We start from the raw sequence: 6,930 nt of genomic DNA, 5'->3' as shown, positions 1-6,930 counted from the left end.
TCTCCTAGACCCCTTGCCCACTTCCCTGCACCCCCCATTCCTGATGAAGAGCTCATGCTCAAAATGTCGACTCTCCTACTCCTTGGATTATGCCTGACCAGATGTGCTTTTCCAAGCATCTCTTCAGCCTGCTGCCTGGACCTGTTAATGGCCATCTTGGCCAGGCCCATGAGCAAGGCCACAAGAAGGCTACCAGTAAGCCTAACATCTGTGGTGGGTAAGTTACTTGAGAAAATTCTGAGGGATAAGATATACATGCATTTGGAAAGACAGAGTGTGATTACAAGAAGTCACCATGGCTTGGGACTATGATGTTGTGGCCATCACGGAAACGTGGATAGATGAGGGACAGGAATGGTTGTTGGAGGTTCCTGGTTACAGATGTTTCAGTAAGATTAGGGAGGGTAGTAAAAAAGGAGGGGGGTGGCATTGCTAATTAGAAATGGTATAACAGCTGCAGAAAGGATGTTTGAGGGGGATCTGCCTTTGGAGGTAGTATGGGCTGAAGTCAGAAATAGCAAAGGTGCAGTCACCTTGTTGGGTGTTTACTATAGGCCCCCCAATAGCAGCAGAGATGTGGAGGAACAGATTGGGAAACAGATTTTGGAAAGGTGCAGAAGCCACAGGGTCGTAGTCATGGGTGACTTCAACTTCCCAAATATTGATTGGAAGCTCTTTAGATCAAGTAGATTGGATGGGGCGGTGTTTGTGCAGTGTGTCCAGGAAGCTTTTCTAACTCAGTATGTAGATTGTCCAACCAGAGGGGAGGCCATATTGGATTTGGTACTCGGTAATGAGCCGGGACAAGTGATGGGCTTGTTAGTGGGTGAACATTTTGGTGATGGTGACCACAATTCTGTGACTTTCACCTTGGTCATGGAGAGAGATAGGTGCGCACAACAGGGTAGATTTTACAATTGGGGGAAGGGAAATTATGATGCTGTAAGACAGGATTTGAGGAGCATAAGTTGGGAGCATAGGCTGTCAGGGAAAGATGTGGTGGAAATGTGGAACTTTTTCAAGGAGCAGATACGACGCATCCTTGATATGTATGTACCTATCAGGCAGGAAAGAAATGGTCGTGTGAGGGAGCCTTGGTTGACGAGGGAGGTTGAATGTCTAGTAAAGAGGAAGAAGGAGGCTTACATAAGGTTGAGGAAACAGGGTTCAGACAGAGCAATGGAGGGATACAGGATAGCCAGAAGGGACCTGAAAAAAGGGATTAGGAGAGCTAAGAGAGGGCATGAAAAATCCTTGGCGGATAGGATCAAGGATAACCCCAAGGCATTTTATGCGTATGTGAGAAACATGAGAATGACGAGAACGAGGGTAGGTCCGATCAAGGACAGTAGTGGGAGATTGTGTATTGAGTCGGAAGAGATAGGAGAGGTCTTGAACGAGTACTTTTCTTCAGTATTTACAAATGAGAGGGACCGTATTGTTGAAGAGGAGAGTGTGAAACGGACTGGTAAGCTAGAAGAGATACTTGTTAGGAAGGAAGATGTGTTGGACATTTTGAACAACTTGAGGATAGACAAGTCCCCCGGGCCTGACGGGATATATCCTAGGATTATGTGGGAAGCAAGAGAGGAAATTGCAGTACCGTTGGCAATGATCTTTTGGTCTTCACTGTCAACGGGGGTGGTACCAGGGGACTGGAGAGTAGTGAATGTTGTGCCCCTGTTCAAAAAAGGGAATAGGGATAACCCTGAGAATTACAGGCCAGTTAGTCTTACTTCTGTGGTAGGCAAAGTAATGGAAAGGGTACTGAGGGATAGGATTTATGAGTATCTGGAAAGACACTGCTTGATTAGGGACAGCCAGCACGGATTTGTGAAGGGTAGGTCTTGCCTTACAAGTCTTATTGAATTCTTTGAGGAGGTGACCAAGCATGTGGATGAGGGTAGAGCAGTGGATGTAATGTACATGGATTTTAGTAAGGCATTTGATAAGGTTCCCCATGGTAGGCTTATGCGGAAAGTCAGGAGGCATGGGATAGAGGGAAACTTGGCCAATTGGATTGAAAACTGGCTAACTGGTCAAAGTCAGAGAGTGGTGGTACATGGTAAATATTCAGCCTGGAGCCCAGTTACAAGTGGAGTTCCGCAGGGATCAGTTCTGGGTCCTCTGCTGTTTGTAATTTTTATTAATGACTTGGATGAGGGAGTCGAAGGGTGGGTCAGTAAATTTGCAGATGATACGAAGATTGGTGGAGTTGTGGACAGTGAGGAGGGCTGTTGTCAGCTGCAAAGGGACTTAGATATGATGCAGAGCTGGGCTGAGGAGTGGCAGATGGAGTTCAACCCTGCCAAGTGTGAAGTTGTCCATTTTGGAAGAACAAATAAGAATGCAGAATACAGGGTTAACGGTAGAGTTCTTAGTCAGGTGGAGGAACAGAGGGATCTTGGGGTCCATGTACATAGATCTTTGAAAGTTGCCACTCAGGTGGATAGAGCTTGTAAGAAGGCCTATGGTGTATTAGCATTCATTAGCAGAGGGATTGAATTCAAGAGTCGTGAAGTGATGTTGCAGCTGTACAGGACTTTGGTTAGGCCACATTTGGAGTACTGTGTGCAGTTCTGGTCGCCTCACTTTAGGAAAGATGTGGAAGCTTTGGAGAGGGTGCAGAGAAGATTTACCAGGATGTTGCCTGGAATGGAGAATAGGTCGTACGAGGACAGGTTGAGAGTTCTCGGCCTTTACTCGTTGGAACGGCGAAGGATGAGGGGTGACTTGATAGAGGTTTATAAGATGATCAGAGAAATAGATAGAGTAGACAGTCAGAAACTTTTTCCCCGGGTACAACAGAGTATTACAAGGGGACATAAATTTAAGGTGAAGGGTGGAAGGTATAGGGGAGATGTCAGGGGTGGGTTCTTTACCCAGAGAGTGGTGGGGGCATGGAATGCGCTGCCCGTGGCAGTGGTAGAGTCAGAATCATTGACGACCTTTAAGCGGCAATTGGATAGGTACATGGATGGGTGCTTAATCTAGGATAGATGTTCGGCACAACATCGTGGGCCGAAGGGCCTGTTCTGTGCTGTATTGTTCTATGTTCTATGTTCTATGTTCTATGAATGGGAGATCATGCCTCACAAATTTATTAGAGTTCTTTGAAGTGACCAGGAAGGTTTACGAAGACAGGGTAGTAGACATAGTCTATATGGATTTCAGAGTCAAGATTAGAGTGGTGCTGGAAAAGCACAGCAGGTCAGGCAGCATCTGAGGAGCAGGAAAATCAGCATTTTGAGCAAAAGCACTTCATCAGGATGCTGCCTGACTTGCTGTGCTTTTTCAGCACCACTCTAATCTTGACTCTGACCTCCAGCATCTGCAGTCGTCACTTTTGCCTATATGGATTTCAGTAAGGCCTTTGATAAGGTTCCACATTGTAGGCTGCTCTGGAAGGTTGGATTGCTTGAAATCTAGGGTGAGCTGGCAAATTGGATACAAAATAGGCTTGATGGTAGGAAGCAGAGGGTAATAGTGGAAGGATGCTTGTTGGGCTGAAGGCCTGTCACTAGTGGAGTACCTTACGGGTCAGTGCTGGGCCCATTACTATTTGTTATTAATATCAATGACTTGCATGACAATGTACAAGGCAAGATTAGCAAGTTTGCTGATGACACTAAAATAGGCGGTATCGTGGACTGAGGAAGCTTACCAGAAATTGCAGCAGGACCTTGATCAGCTGGAGAAGTGGGCCGAGAAATGGCAAATAGTGCTTAATACAGATAAGTGTGAGGTATTGTATTTGGAAAGTCAAATCAAGATAGGAGTTTCATGGTGAATGGTAAGGCCTTAAGGAGTGTAGTGGAACAGAGGGACCTTGGAATTCAGGTTCACAGTTCTCTGAAAGTGGAGTCACAGGTAGACAGAATAGTGAAGAAGGCTTTTGGCATGCTGCCTTTCATCAGTCAGGGCATTGAGTATATAGAACATAGAACATTACAGCGCAGTACAGGCCCTTCGGCTCTCGATGTAGCGCCAATCTGAAGCCCATCTAACCCACACTATTCCATCTTCGTCCATATGTCTATCCAATTACCATTTAAATGCAATGGCGAGCCTACTACTGTTGCAGGCAGTGCGTTCCACACCTCGACTACTCTCTGAGTAAAGATACTACCTCTGACATCTGTCCTAATTTATCACTCCTCAATTTAAAGCTATGCCCCCTCATGCTAGCCATCGTAATTTGAGGAATAAGGCTCTCACTGTCTATCCTATCCAACCCTCTGATTATCTTATATGTCTAAATTAAGTCACCTCTCAAGGTTCTTCTTTCCAATGAAAACAGACTCAAGTCCCTCAGCCTTTCCTCATAAGAGCTTCCCTCCATACCAGGCAACATGCTGGTAAATCTCTTGAAGTGGTGGAGGTTGGTATAATTACAACATTTAAAAAGCATCTGGATGGGTATATGAATAGGAAGGGTTTAGAGGGATATGGGCCACGTGTTGGCAAATGGGATTAGATTAAGTTAGGATATCTGGTCGGTATGGATGAGTTGGACTGAAGGATCTGTTTCCATGCTGTACATCTCTACAACTCTATGACTCCATCCATATTTCTCAATGCCTCAGGAAGGCAGATGACATAATCAAAGACCCCTCTCATCCTGGTCATAATCTCTTCCAACCTCTTCTGTCGGGTAAAAGATAGAAAAGCTTAAACAAACGTACCAACAAATTCATGAATAGCTTCTTCTCTGCTGTTTTTATATTTCTGAATGGATCTCTCAAATTTTGAATTTAATGTTGATCTTGCTCTTTGTGCACCTTCTCTGCAGCTTTAATGTTGTATTCTTCACTCTGTTACCCTATTACCCTTTGTATGGTATGATCTGTCTGTCTGTACACAAAACAAAACCTTTCACTGTACAAAGGTACATGGGACAATAATAAATCAAATCAATTTTCTTGGTTACTTTTTCATAAAGCTCAATCAAGTTTGTGAGATGATCTCCCGCTTTCATTTTTTCTTTTTCTTAAAACTATTCAAAATGGCACTGGATTATGCAACAGTGGAAAAGCTTTTCAATAATTTGAAAACAACAAATGCTGGAGATTACAGCAGATCAGTCAGCATCCATGGACAAAGTTAAAAATCACACAACATCAGATTATAGTCCAGTAGGTTTATTTGGATGTACTAGCTTTTGGAGTGGTGTTCCTTTCTCAGGGAGCTAGCGAGGCAGAATCATAAAGACACAGAATTTATAGCACGGGATCATAGAGCCATACAACTGATATGACATATTGAACAAATCTAGATTGCTGTTAAGTCTTTCATCCTTTAGAATGGGTTGCAGTTTTCAATTCATTAATATGTAAATCCCAGAACATTTTTCAAATCACATTCCCGAGGCCATTGTTGTTCCAGCAGCAGGAAGTGCGGGAGCATCAAGCAAGAGGCTGGTCACAAGGTTGCTTTGCGGGGTTTGGGTGGTTGCTTTACCCAAAACACTACTCGGCTAGTGTCTCCCACCCATCCTCCTCTTCTAATGAAAAAAAACAACTTCTGTGCATCGGTTGGTAAGGTGGCAAGTGTTTTCTTTCATGTTTCTTTTTTTTTCAGTGGTTTATTTGGGAATTTAGAATAGTGGGAATGGGGGTTAGGGTAGTTGAATGTTCCTCCTGCTGTATGTAGGAGGTAAGGTTCACCATTGGTGTCCCTGCTGACTTCACTTGGGTGGGAAGTACACCCAACTCCAGCTCCTCGAGAGCCATGTAAGGGAACTGGAACTGGAGCTGGATGAACTTCGGATCATTCGGGAGGCAGAGGGGGTTATTGGGAGGAGTTACAGGGAGGTAGTTATGCCATAGCCACGTGAAGTAGGTAGATGGGTTACTGTCAAGGTAACTGGCAGGCAGTTCAGGGATCTCTGTGGTGGTTCCCCTCAACAACAGGTGTACCGTTTGGATACTGTTTAGGGGACGACTTACCAGGAGTAAGCAATTGGCACAGGTCTCTGAAGCAAAGTCTGTCCCTGCTGCTCAGAAGGGAAAGGGGAAAGGAGCAGAGCTTTAGAATAAAGCTGGTGCATAAATCCCTGAAAGTTGCCACCCAGGCTAATAGGGTTGTTGGCATTTATTGGTAGGCATATGGTGTGTTGGCATTTATTGGTGGGGGGATTGAGTTTAGGAGCCACGAGGTCATGCTTCAGATGTACAAGACACTGGTAAGGCCGCACCTGGAGTATTGCGTGCAGTTCTGTCATCGCATTATAGGAAGGATGTGAAAATCAGAAGAGATTTACGAGGATGTTGCCTGATATGGTAGCAAGGTCTTACAAGGAAAGGCTGAGAGAACTGAGGCTGTTTTCATTGGAGAGAAGAAGAGAGGTGGCTTATTCGAGACTTATAAGATAATAAGAGGGTTAGATGGGATGGACAGTGAGAGCCTTTTTCCTCAGATGGTGAAGGCTAACTCGAGGGGACATAGCTTTAAATTGAGGGGTGATAGATTTAGGACAGATATTAGGGGTAGTTTCTTACTCAGAGAGTAGTAGGGGCGTGGAATGGCCTGCCTGCAACAATAGTAGACTCACTGACTTTAAGGGCATTGAAATGGGCATTGGACATACATATGGATAATAATGGAACGTTGTAGGTTAGATGGGTATCAGATTGTTTTCACAAGTCAGCGCAACATCAAGGGTCGAAGGGCTTGCACTGCGCTGTAATGTTCTATGTTCTATAACTTAAAGGTTTTATATTTAAAAAGTGACATCTCAGCTCAGGCAATGCATTAAAAGTGTGAGATTAGAGTCTGTCTGTATTCCAATCTTGAGTCAGACTGGTTCTATTTCCAAAGTAGGAATTTATAAAATGTCACATGGATTGACTGCCTACAGATTGTGTGCAAAATAAAATGTGTCTACAAATTCACTCCACAGACTTACATGTGTGTATGCATGTGAGGGAG

This window comes from Hemiscyllium ocellatum, chromosome 1 (assembly GCF_020745735.1).
Source record: "Hemiscyllium ocellatum isolate sHemOce1 chromosome 1, sHemOce1.pat.X.cur, whole genome shotgun sequence".
Lineage (NCBI taxonomy): Eukaryota > Metazoa > Chordata > Chondrichthyes > Orectolobiformes > Hemiscylliidae > Hemiscyllium > Hemiscyllium ocellatum.
The sequence above is the reverse complement of the archived record's forward strand: the minus strand, read 5'-3'. Positions refer to the sequence as shown.